Source organism: Quercus suber, unplaced genomic scaffold (genome assembly GCF_002906115.3).
Source record: "Quercus suber isolate HL8 unplaced genomic scaffold, Cork oak 2.0 scaffold_454, whole genome shotgun sequence".
NCBI classification, from domain to species: Eukaryota; Viridiplantae; Streptophyta; class Magnoliopsida; order Fagales; family Fagaceae; genus Quercus; species Quercus suber.
In genome coordinates this window covers 619,974-633,954 of record NW_027069905.1, presented here as the reverse complement: position 1 = coordinate 633,954, position 13,981 = coordinate 619,974, and the positions used below count along the sequence as shown (strand labels likewise).

At 35.5% G+C, this 13,981-nt stretch overlaps 1 pseudogene; it reads left to right on the top strand.

Moving 5' to 3' along the window:
* The first annotated feature begins 595 nt into the window (after positions 1-595).
* Positions 596-3,490, top strand: LOC111996846 (G-type lectin S-receptor-like serine/threonine-protein kinase CES101; annotated as a pseudogene).
* Positions 3,491-13,981: the final 10,491 nt, after the last annotated feature.

Here is a 13,981-nt window from a genome sequence, read left to right as displayed (position 1 = left end):
AGAGTTGTTTAAATTAAATTTCCCTATATAAAACAACCCTTACTATATAGAGAGATAGACATTGCTAAACATGAGAAAATTTAAGAGCCAAATTTCCTTTAGCCAAAGAGGTCCAAATTCCTCTCCTTTGAGCGTTTCTCTCTTAGTGTTCAGAATTACATTTTGAGAGTTTCTTGCCTTGAGCTTGAACGGCTGAAACTGTTAATTCTTTGCAACCACAGAGTTAGTTCTTCGACAATTAGTCGTTGTTGTTGATTATTAGAATTCCAAGATATTGCAGACGAGGTTCGTTCATAGAGAAAGTTCATGTGGAAGAATTTGCAGACGAGGTTTTGTATGTATGTAGGTTGTTTACCCAAAAAAGAAACGCTAAGTAGGTTATTATAACCATTGCTTCTAGTGACTTTTGTAATCAAATCTAGGAATCTTCTGTAACCCTTTGATCATTGCTTTTTTTTCCTTTTACATGTTCAAAGACTATTAACTTTTGTCCAAACAAAGTGAGATTGTGAGAGGCGAATAGGCGTTACATAATACTTGATCTTTTACCATTATCATTAAAGGAAAATAAATATGGTTTTATTTGTACATATAAACAGATGAAATAGGCAAATCGAATGATAAAGGAAATGAGAAATGGATTGTACCAGTTATCGTTATTGCTATACTTGTGCTTTTCTTGGGCACCTTCAGCTTATGGAGGATATATCGACAACGAGGTATATAATCACAAATAATATTTTTATTTTTATCTATTGCATTGTGTTCAAAACTATATGCACAATTTTGTGAATGACTAGTATACTTTGATATTATATATATAACAAAACAGTTGACGTTGAAAGAAGGGAAGAGAAACACCTACTTGAGCTCACAACACCTGATAGATTATTAGATGCAGATGAGCTTGAAAAAGACGGAAATGCAAGACATAACATAAAAGTGTTCAGCTTTGCATGCATTGCAGCAGCTACAAATAACTTCTCGCCTGAAACTAAGCTTGGAGAAGGTGGTTTTGGACCAGTTTATAAGGTATGTTTCCAAAAAAAAAAAAAAAAAAAAAATCCTTGTTAAGATGTTTATTAGCTTATGATTGACAATGTTGAATAATCGATGTTGTATAAACTAAAGGGATCATTACCTGAGGGACGAGAAATAGCAGTAAAAAGGTTGTCAAGAAATTCAGGACAAGGATTAGTAGAGTTCAAAAATGAGCTTATTCTTATAGCTAAACTCCAACACATGAATCTTGTCAGACTTCTTGGATGCTGCTTTCAAGGAGAGGAAAAGATGTTGATTTATGAGTTCATGCCCAACAAAAGTTTGGATTCCTTTCTCTTTGGTTAGCATTACTCTCACTTTATTCTTATGCAATTTTACATATTTTGTATTGAATATATCATCACTTTATTAATTATGAGTATAATGAAATCATCATACTTCACTATACCTTGTAAGACAGATCCAACTAAAAATTACCTATTGGACTGGAAAATACGAGTCAATATCATTGAAGGGATTGCTCAAGGACTACTTTACCTTCACAAATACTCAAGGTTAAAAGTAATACATAGAGATTTGAAAGCTAGTAACATTTTGCTAGATGAAAACATGTGTGCCAAAATATCTGATTTTGGTATGGCAAGAATTTTCAAGCGTGATGGATTGGAAGCAAATACTAATAGAATTGTCGGGACATAGTAAGTTAGAATTTGTTTATTTTGGTTGTTAGATGAATTAGTTGTTCTTACAACTCCACTAATCCATTGGTTTTTGTCTTAGTGGTTACATGTCTCCTGAGTATGCCATGAAGGGCATTTTCTCTGAAAAATCTGATGTCTTCAGTTTTGGTGTTTTAATGCTTGAAATTGTGAGCGGAAGGAAGAACAACAGCTTCTATAACGTTAACGGCCCCCGCAACCTCATAGGATATGTAAGTTTTTGAAGCTTATGACAGATTTAGCTATCTTCTTCATCAAATATATATATATATATACACACACATATATATTTTTCACTTTCCAAAATTTTGATACAAATTATGCCTATTTAAGGCATGGGAGTTGTGGCAAAGAGATGCTGGGAAAGACATAATCGATCCAACTTTAAAAGATTCATGTCCTATGCACCAATTGCTAAGATTCATTCATGTGGCTCTCTCATGCTTAGAAGATAGTGCAGCGGATAGACCTACAATTCTAGAAGTTATTTCTATGCTTAAAAATGAAACTGCAGCACTTCCTATTCTTAAAAAAGCCAGCATTTTTCACGGGAAGCAATGTCGATAATGAAGATTTACAGAGAAAATGGTCAGAAAACTATTCAGTAAATGGCTTGTCCATTTCTAGAATGGATGCAAGATAGAGGTATGACTTTCCACAACTATGCATTTCTATATAGTTACACTTTTTTCCCCTTTTAAAATAAGATAAAAATAAACGAAAATGAAATATAACAAAAATAATTCAAAGGAAATGCAAACTAGTATTTACATTCTCCCTTGGGAAAATTATTTTATACCTTTGAAATATAACGAGGTGGTGCTCTTTCTTCTCACATAAATGATGTGAATCACTATTCATCTTCTTCTTTTTTGCGAATGAACCACTATTCATCTAAGAAGAGTATCACATTGATCATCTTTTTTTTTTTTTTTTTTTGGGAGAAAGATCACATTGATCATCTTAGTACAACTGTATTGAACAATTATTCCATATCATTAAACTGACATGGTCTATATAAGTTTCAATGAAAAAAAAAAAAGTCTTGAAAAGTAGATCCAGCAAAATTTGAACTGAATCCATTAGTTCATTCAAATTCAGTGGATGAAAACAAGAATAAATAGGAAACCTTGTATTTGACCCGAACACTCAAGCAAGTAGGGTAGGATTGACCGAGGGTTACACGAGTACCCATTTCTTCTTCTTCTTCTAAAGAAACCCTGCCCCTAATTTCCTTTTATTTTAAATTTTAAGTTATTATTTAAATCATTTATAGAATAGTTATATTTTAAACTCTTAAATTTTAAATTTTGAATTTTTATTGACCTGTTTTAATTTATACTAAAGCCATATTAAATTTTCTTTATTTTAAATGAAAATATTAATAATATTACTCTCCAACTTAAGTTACATTTCTTAAATATGAATATTTTTGGTATTAGATGTAGAACTAAAATAAAGTAGTTTTTTTTTTTTTTGGGTAAGTTTAATACAGATTTTTTGTGTGCAATTTATTATCTTTCTTTACCTATCATGTTATATTTTATTCTTAAAACTTTTTATATTTAATTATTTTATAAGTCATTAATTTTATTCATATTTTATATATGACAGGTGCTCTCAAGGATGATCTTTGGACCACGGTATCCAATTTTTATTGTCCTTTTGTGAAATTATTAGAGAAATAAATTGTTAAAGTTACTATTTTGTGTTTCTTTGTTGTATTTAAAGAAATATAAAAAGAGTTTGTCAAAGTTTCTTTTTTTATCGTTTGTACGTGGAAAAAAATAAATAAGATAGTTTGCCCATCTAAAAGCAACCGCATTAGTCCTTCCAAAATAGAAAAAGCAGACAATTTTACACATTTTACCCAAAAATTGACCCATATTAGTGGAGCTAAACTTGTGTGAGTTTCCATTGTTGCTACAGTAACTGTGTATCTTTACACAGCTACTGTGACTTTGCATTTCACTTTGAACTTTTTTATTCTTTTTTCTCTCACCAAATCAGATTGTTCTCAACTTCTCTCTCTTTTCCTTTAGCTCCAAACCCTCTTCTTTCTCGATCTCACACACTCTCTCTCTTCGTCTAAGCAACAATCATCTATGCCTATCTTTGAAAGATCGTCTCTTTGATTTTGCTTCTCTAGGCTTGGAGTTGGAGATCACACTAAAATATTTTATCATCTTCATTCTTAGGTTTCTAAAATTTTCTGGTTCATCAATGGAGTTTTGGTATGTATGGAAGTTTAGATGCGATAATTGACGTGTATGAGTGATTTTTAGGGTTTGCAGTTTCTCTCTTTCTCATAGTATATAGCCTCAAATCGTTGGGTTTTGGGTACGATTTGTTGGAAATTTTATTATGTTTTGGGTTTTGCTGGAAATGCAGAAGCTGGGTTTTGATATTTGAGAATCTTAAAAAGATGGGTTTTAGGTTTTGATATTTGAGAAGTTGGGTTTTATTTAAGATTTGTTGGAAATTTTGTGTAAGATTTGATTTTTGAGATGGGTTTTGGGTTTTGCAGGAAATTTTGGTTGGTAGGGTTGTGAGAACATACGCAACAAATTATTTGAAAACAAATATTTGAAATACATCATCTGAAGTTATCTTTATCCTCAAGATGAATTTGAGATAAGAATTGGCTGCATCTTTATCTATTACAGAGGTTGATTTAGAGTTGGAGTCTCCATTTTATCCTAGAAAGGGTAGTATGTGTGCAAATTGGGGTTGGTTTTTGGCTGAGGAGGGAAGAGAAATTATTTGGGAGAACAATAAAAAATTAATACTTAAATGAAATGTGGTATAAAATAGATAATCTGATGTAGAGTGTTTTGAAAAGTGGTTGTGTAAAATAGAAAAAGTGAGTTTTTATGCTAAAATAGATAGAAAATTTTGCGCGGACTAATGCGAATGCTCTAATATAAGCAGATTTACATTGAGGTTTTGACTTGCATTGAAATTTGCAAGCCTTGATTGTGGCCTAAGTTATTGTTCAACCATAAAGATTGGATATTAACGAAAATGGCTAGAAGGCTGTTTCACTTAGAGCATCAGCATTGGTGGTGCAAAAAATTTAGCAATTTAGTTCCACAAAAGCCTACTTTATCTATTTTACCACCTCACTTTACAAAACACCCAATATTAGTAGTTTTATTTTAGCATTCAACATAATAAAATAATATATTTACTACAATAAACAATAACCACCACCCTTAACACAATAAAATTATAACTTTTAATAAAATATAGTTTTTTTTTTCACCAATAGCCAATTTTTTTAGCTTTCCCTCCACCATTGCTTGGTGGTGCCTTTTAGCACCACCAATACTAAGAGCACTAGCATCCGAGTGGCCAAAAAAGTTCTATTTTACTACCTCAAAAGTTACTTTATCTATTATACCAACTTACTTTACAATACACCTAACATCCTAGTTTCTATATTTATACCATCTCATTTAAATATTCATTTTTATTCTTTCTTTATTTATACCATCTCATTTAAATAATCACTTAAATAATACTGATATTTATTGAAACGAGAAGGAGTTTGCATGTAGCTGAATTGAAATGAAAGATAAGGAGCTTGCGTGTGGTTGAATTCAAAAAAGAGAGAATGTTAGATATTTAAATTATAACACTAATATTTATTTTTCATCCAAGTGTGAACAGTTGGATCTGATACCAACTGTGAAAGGATCATATATCTGACAGAGTAAGGATCTATGAAAAGAGCCAACTTGTGAACAGTTGGCTCTGATACCAAAAGGGGGGAAAGTTACAAGTGATGGAGGGATGCCATCTGATTGTGGAAATATAAAAAGTACAAGTTACAGTTGTGGATACAAGTGTAAGCTGGGATATAAACTAGTGCCATTTGATTACAAAATTGTAAAGCCAAGGGTTGTGAAATGTTTTACTGATCTGAGCTAAAAGACTTCTGAGGTAGCTAAAAATAGGACCTTGCACTAAAGGGAGGTATTTTTTCTCAAAAATGGACCTACTTCAGATTGGAGGAGAGACTGCCTTTTATAGAAGAAGGGAGCATCGGATCTTGCTGAAAATTGCTGAAAATTCGGAGGGGTAAAATGCTTTAACCTGGGTGAAAAATCGTTTCAGTCGAAAGCAAATAGTAACTCTATGCTTTTTTTCGGACACTGTAGAGTGAACAGTAACGGTCATTGTACATGAATAGTATTTTGTTCCCTTGCTTTTCTGATTCACTGTTCATCGGTACTGTTGGAGGAATAGTGAATTGTTGGAAAGTACAGGTACTGTTCATGTCAGGAATCTTGAATAGTAACCGGGTCTGGACATTGTTCCAAAAAGTGACTGGTGGTATCTAGAGGATCTAGTCTTCATCCAAATTGTAGCTATCATAGGGATCTTGTGAATCCTGGAATGGGTCAAATGGATGTTTGTTGACTGAAGCTGCTGAAGAGGCAGGAAAAGCCTTTTCTTCTGACTCTAGCTTTTCTGCTTGGATTTGCAACTGCTGGGCAAGATCTTTTAATTCCTTGCTAGATTTTTCGACGATCTAGACGAAGTCTAGGCTTGACTGAGATCTTGTATTATAAGCAATGGCTTTCTGAACTGGAGGAGGGAAGTCTTTCTCAATCTGTCCGATGACTTGCGAGAATCTGAATTTGTCCCACCATTTTACTGAAAATTCTCTGTCTAACATATTGGACTTGATTGCATAATTCCACATGCTAATCCAATGGATTCTGTATTTGATTGTCATATGCAGAATTGCTGGAAACTAGGAATCATGTGTTGAAACTTGAGACTTAGAACTGAAATACCTGATGGCGATTTGAAGGGGTTCTGGAAAGATCTAGGGAACTGGTCCAAACATTTCCCACCACTTTAAGAACCATGAGGGTATCTGGCTAGAGAACTTCTTATCAAACATTATGAATCAATAGTGGTTATAATTTATGTTTTGGTAAAAAAGGACTTTCTCAAAGGCATCCATGTAGTCATAATAACTGTAATGGAGTTCTGAACCTGTGAGACTTTTAAGATCCTTGAGAACTTTTAACAAAGAGGGATGCTGGCCCTAATCTTTGCAGCTAACAAATCCTGTGATAATGAATTTGTGGTAGAGAACCTGAGAAGAGTCTCTTTTGTTCATGATGTTTTCTATTCGAGTAGACTTTTCTTGAATAAGGATGCTCTTGTAGAATCTGATGTTTTTCTCTAGGCTTTTTGGGAGGAAATGCCATTCGTTGGGTAAAACTTCCATGGCCAGTGCTAGGGGATTTGTTATATGGACCAAATGAGGCTCAATATAAGAGATATGCTGGACAAACTGTTTTCTGATATGGGGAGAGCTTGATTTCTTGGATTGGTAAGAAGGCTTTTGGGGCACTATGGGGCCAAAAGGGTCTTTTACTGTGTATAGGATGACTATCCTGGAAGGAGGGGATGCTAAGGCTGAACTATAACTGGGTTGGCCTTGGGTTGGTGTTTGGTAGTTGGGTTTAGGGATTATGGAGACGACATATTTGTTGGCTATAGAAGAGGCAGGGATGGGAACTAACTGATGACCAGGAGGGTTCTTTGCCTGACTGGTAGTAGAGGTAGTTTGTTGTTTAGGGAGTTTAGGGGGTTGGGGTTGTACGGGTTTTTTCCCGGACATCTTGGGTTGAACTCTGCAAAAATTCACGAGTTAGGAAGTCAGGGATACTGTTTTGAGTTCCTTTGATGAATTCAATGTCAAAATCAAAAATTGAAAGGATGGCTTGCCATCATGCAAAAATATGTTTTGATGCAATGTTTTGAACATCTTTTTCTAAAACATGTTTTGCAAATTTACAATCAATCCTTAGCAAAAACTTTTGATTCAAAAGATCACTTTGAAATTTTGAAATGCATAGTACTATAGATAAAATTTATTTTTTAATAATACTATAATTAAGTTGTGTGGGAGTCCAGATTCCTGAATGAAGACAAACAATCTATTTAAGGGAAGTGGGACTAGCACGTTGGAGGAGAATGCCACCATACCCCATGTTAGAGGCATTAGTCTGGACTATCTTGAAGGAATTTTCTGAGGGAATTCCTAAACAAGGGAGAGACTTGACATATTTTTTGGTTGCTTGAACAATAGTAGTATGATGTGGAGTCCAAGGAGGAGGGCCAGCATGAAGTCTATCGAAAAGGGGTTTGCATTGCTGCCTGAGGTTCTGATAGAAATCTGCTATGTAGTTGAGAGATCCTATAAACCTTTGAAGCTGGGTTTTGTCTAAGATTTCATCTAGGAACTTATCAGCAAACTGAATAGCTCTATCTATGGGTTTGATGACACCATGGTGGATATCAAAGCCTAAGAATCAAACTTTAGTTTGAAAAAGTTTGATTTTTGGGGCTGAAACAACAAGACCATTGAACTTGATAGTATTAAGAAATGCTCTCAAGTGTTTCTAGTGTTGGTTTAGAGATTCTGAGAAAAGGAGTACATCATCAATGTACACAATGATGTGACTAGAAAATGGATTGAAAATCTCATTCATGATGTTTTGGAATTCAGAAGGTGCGTTTTTTAGTCCAAAGTCATTGCCTTGATGAGAAGTAATTTCCAGATTCTTTAATCTTTGATCAAGGAAATTGTGATCAACTCTAAGGATGGTTAGCTCTTGCTTAAGGGTTCTAACCTCAAACTTGGTTTCCTTGATTTCCTTTTGAAGGTCGTTGACCGTAACTTCCTTCTTGGATTTGGTAAATCTTTTGCAGATTTGTTCCAAATCAACTTTGGGTTCCTGAAGCTTAGGTTTGGGTTTACTGGTTTCCCTAACTAAGGTTCTCTTGAATTCTGTAAACTTTTGAGCTTTGATGACTGGATCTTCAATCTGTTCTATGAGATCTAAGAGGAGCTCTTCTTGCTTAGAAAGAATATTGATAGTTTTGTTTCTACAACAACTATCCATGCAAGATATGGGTTCATCTGGTCCACTAGAGGTGCTAGAAGAAACTCTAGAGGGTTCAGAGGATGACTAGTAGATCTAACGAATCTCACTACTAGAGGACTCACTTTCTGAGTGATTAAGTTCTAGGAGCTTAAAGATTTCATCTTTACCGGTTTGGTCACTAATGAGGGTATTGATAAGGAATTTGGCCTTAACTTTACACTCTTTCCTGAAATGACCTCTTTTTCCACAGTTGAAGCATTTTCCTGATACCTTGGGTATAAACTTTCTTGTGGATTTGGATTTTCCTTTTTTATAGAAATCATCTTTGCTATATTTCTGTTTTCTATAATACTTGGTTGGAGTTTTCTTCTTGTGAAAATGCTTAGAGGATTCCTTGCCTTTGTATTTGGATTTTCTCTTGGGAAGGATGGAGGGTAAGCCATACTGTGTACAAAAGTTTCCTACTTCGTACTTGGCTTTTCCTTTGTTTGCTTTGCTCTGGATTTTGAGATCTCTGCACATTTTCATTTCTTTACTTCGAATGGTGCTAGAGATGTCTCTATAGGTTAGGTTATCATAATCTATGACACCTAAGGGGTTACACAGGGTTTCTTTAACCTTTTTCCCAAAAAGGGTAGGCAAACCATTAATGAACTTCTCCTTCCAAAATGGAGAGTTGCAATCACTTCTATGCATGACTTTGGTAGTAAACACATCTTCGTACCACCTAAAGTCACCAAGGGTTTTACATCTAAGGTTACTCAACTGATTGTAAATCCTAGATGTGATGTTGCTAGGCTTTCCTACGAAGTGTTTCATGATCATATAGACTAGGGTATTGACTTCGTCAGGGATACCTCTACCTATGTTGTCGTCAAAGATGGGGAGTCCTTCCTCATCTTTCTGGACAACATGCTTAATGTCTTCCTTAGACTCTTTTGTAAGACAATTGTTCCACCATTGGAAGAGTTTACCTGTGAATCCTAAGGATATGAGTTCTATGATCTCAGTATGGGGATGTCTTTCACTGATGTAGTCGTTGGCTACAATGGTCATATGCTGGAGTTTATTTAGGATTTCTTGTTCAGACAAACCATCTATGTTCCATTCATAGAGTTTACTTGAAGAGACTGAAAATTGGCTGTTAACATTCCTTTCCTCAAACTGGAGGTCGAGGGGTGTAGGTCTGGGATACCAATTTCTGGTTAGGCTAGTAGGGGTTACCTTTTGATTGGTAAGCCTTTTTACCTCTAAGTTCTTGAACTGGTTTTCTAGGTGTTCTATCTTCTTTTCACTATCTGAGAAGGTTCTGCTAGAACTGCTAGAAGCTGTGTGGACGTCTAAAACCTGTAATCTAGTTTCTAGACGGGGATCAACACTGGTTGAGGTGCTAACTGGTGGAGGGTGACTGGTTCCTTCTTCACTAGTTCTTCAAGCTTTTGGTTGACTATTTCTAAGGTTGTTTTGTCCTTAGATCTAAGGTTGGGTTGCTTAGATGTGGGGAGCTTGACTAAAGGTTTCTCTAGGGTCTTGACAGGTTTGCTAGGGCTTCCTAGCTGGGGAATGACCTTGCTATCTATTCTATCTTCTATCCTATCAAACTATTTTCCTATAACACCTAAACACTGGTTGGTGTAGTTGTTTTGCTCTATGACATTCTTCACTACCGTTTCTTCTTGGGTGGTAGGGGTTTTGAAGGGTAAGGCAATTAAATCACTTCCATGGTGGTTGAAGACTACAGCTTCCTAAGGTGGATGGTGAGATCTAACAACTTCTGGGGGTTTGGGTTTGCCACTAGCGTCCTTGCTAGGGGGTTTGGTCCAATTGGATTTGGTGAGAACACAAGACTTCTTGTGCCACTCAAAGTGGTTCTCAAAATATTCAAAGAAAGGGACATTACTGGATATCTCTTTCATGAATGTTGTCCAACTTTCGAGAACTTCTTTCTTTTGTTCAAGGGTATGGTTGGCTCTATAGGCTTCTCTTTTGAATCTATTTTCTTCTGACTCAAACTCCTTGCCTAGGGCATCCATATCAGGAGTGAACTCTCTGCTCCTGATAACCTTGAGTTCATAATCTATTTCAGGTTCTAGCTGAAAAGGATCTTGAAGTTCATGTTGATATGGATTCATCATATCACTACCTGATGGTGATGGAGGTTTCTGACCTTTTTAACTTTTGTTGTCTACTTCCTCATCAACAACTGAATCTTGCTTGGCTGTGTAACAGGGTGTGCTAACCTGGGATCTGGTCTGAACACCTTGGAGCTCTAGATCTAAGTCTCTCCTAGACTTGGGAAAGGGTGTTAGAGGTCTAGATTTGTTACACTGGGATGCAGGTCTATCTCTTAAGAGATTGGTTGGCTGCCTAAAGGGTTGGTGTAGATCTATTGAGGATCTAAACCTAAGTTATACAGAAACAAAACCCACCCATCACTAGCAGGGCCAAACCAAACTCGTCTCCCTTGACTTAGTGGTTTCGTAATGTCAATTTCCACTCGCACCCTCATAAACTCCCATCCATCTGTTTCGTCCTCATTGCTGCAATGGATTATACGCCCTAGAGGTTTACATATGCCTTCCACCGCTTCTAACGTCATTCTCCGAGCTGGAAGATCATGTATTTGGACCCAAAATATTGTCGTATCGAATCGAAGATCTTTGAGGGACTGATCAGTTTCATATCAGCACAAAGCAATCAAATATTTGTCAAAACTCCATGGTGCACCAAGGAGTATCTTCTCTGCATCCAACTCGTCCTCAAAAGTAAAGAGAATAAGATGGTTTCCTAGATCTTTGATGCGAAACTCGTGTTTTGTCTTACACAGTGGTCGGAGTGTCCGAGCCACAACTTCTACACTGAGAGCTCGCTTTGTAAAGAATTTCGCCACTAACATGCTTCCTGGTTTAAGGTTCTGGTTCTCAAAATCAAAAGTATCCCCCTCTTGTTTTGAGAGAGACAAACGATTCCATTCTCTAGTTAAAGAATCCATAGCTCACACTGTTTCCCTGGCCCCACGAAGAAAGTACCCACAAGCCCTGTACGTAACGTTGTTACGTACAGGACGGGGAGGCTAGTGCCACCAGGACTCTAGGTCAAAGAAACTCCCAAATCGGCATCAACTCGTTTATATTCCACTTTATGTATTGATCATTCTCCAAAGTGTTTGATTGGGGTTTTGAAATTCCTTACGAGCCGAAAATGAGAATAATTGGACACGATCACATTAGACATTTATAGGTAGATGCCCTCTTCACCTCTCTTATCTTCATGAACGTGTATTTTCATACTTATAAAAGTTATGAAGAATCAAAATTTTCCCTTTACCTCAAAAATTCATAACATTCTGTCCAAACATAACAAAAGGGATTCTTAAAAAGAGAGAATTTTGCTTTTGGGGGAGTGTGGCCAAACAGGTTTGTTGGGACTTGGGATCAGCCTATTCAATGAATTTTCTAGCTTATTCAAACTTTCTTGCTACATAATTTAGTGTTGGCCGGTGGGTTCAATATGTTATGAAAATCTAGGCAAAAATAAAAGTGTAAATATTATCATTTTTGAAAGACATCCAAACTAAAACACGTGCCCCATCATCTAATAATGTTTGGATTAATCTTGCAAGCAAGGGTTTGATTATTGTGCACATTTTGTCTTGAATTCTTTGCTTTTGTACAAAGTTCTTTGGTCCTACCATACAGCGAATGCCACCTGTTATAGGTGATCTAAATTATGAATTTAAATATAATAGGACTAATTGGTTTGTTTCACATACAATACACGTGAGCTTAATTCAATCCTCTAGGCAAATACAATGCCTATACTTGATGGGAAATATTGCCTGTTTTTTAGACAAATATGAATTAATCGTTTAACAATTATTCCAACACTTCAAATGGTGAATTCAAATAATTTAACTATTGACTTAGCAAAAAAATAAAATAAAATAAACTATTGTTCTACTTCTAAAAACTCCTATTGATACTTTAACATGAGAGTCATGCTCTAATTTTATTGGTAAATTATCACTAAATCCAAAAATTGAAGCTATTTAAAAAATGATGAATCTAATCATGAGAGACATGCTCTAATCCTATTGATACTTGTTTAACCCACTTGAGATTAATAAAAAATGCGAAGTTAAGAATCATTGTGGGATGGAATGCCTTCTCTGATGAGTTAGTAAGTTGGTGCAGGTTTGGAGAGAAGTGTAAGACTTACAAGCATGTTATATATGTGATTGAACAATAAGAAGTATTTTGAACCTATTTCTCTCATTTTTACAATAAGAAGGGTTTGACTTGCGTCCAATGCACCAAAGTTCTAAATATGACATGGACACGACATATGTCCAAATTGCTCTCATGTGTTATTTAGTGTTAAACGTGACACAGATACGTTATGTGTCCAAGAATGATAAGTGTCACTCTTGTATGTTATTTAGTGCACTAGACTAGAACTTTGTCCATCTAACATAGGCAGATTTGCATTGTGGTTTTGACTTTGCATTTCAAGCCTTGACAGGCCTAAGTTACTATTCAACCATAAAGATTGGGTACTAGCCCAAATGGGTAGAAAGTTGTTTCACTAATAAGTAGGTAGTTTGGTATTCAAATTCAAAACCTGATTGAGGCCTTGCCATTTGCCAATGTTCAGAATTAGCAAATCAAGATCCTTGTAGCCAGCTCTGTAGAATTGCCTCTTCCTACAGAATTACATCATTAAGCAAAGAAATAAAAAGTGAGTTAGTCACAAGTCGCACCAAATGAGCCCAGCCTGTACCATCATAGGCTTATGAAGCTTAGCGAGTTCTCTGGCCTGGAGCTCTCTGAAATTTATCAATGTCTCCTGAACTGTCCATTCAAAACTTAGGCCCAATCAAACTATCCGAAGAAAGAATAAGGAGACAAAATCTCTATTTGTTTTTTGAAATTTAAAAATCAGTTTTATTTCTTTATTATTTATTATCTCTTATTTAAAAGGATATAGCATTTACGTCAAGTATATCTTTGAGGCCAATTATCAGTTTACATAAATAGTGGAATGTAAAGAAAAACATTGTAGGCAAAATAATTTTTTTTAAAAGTGGCAAAGCAAATAAATATTTGTCACTTTTGGAGAAAGTGTACAGTCCTTTAATTGGGGCTGGTGATCTAGTGATTATTGGGCTTATTTACAATTGGCTTGGGGTAAAGGTATTAAGTTTGAATCTTGTAATCGAAAACATTTAGAAAATATCGCACGCTCTCAATTTAATGCTGAATGCCTCTATTGCTCTCGTGGGGTTGAGATTACAGTTATATCACACCAATCTTCTACTTGCAGGCTTAAACCCAACGGGTAGGATGC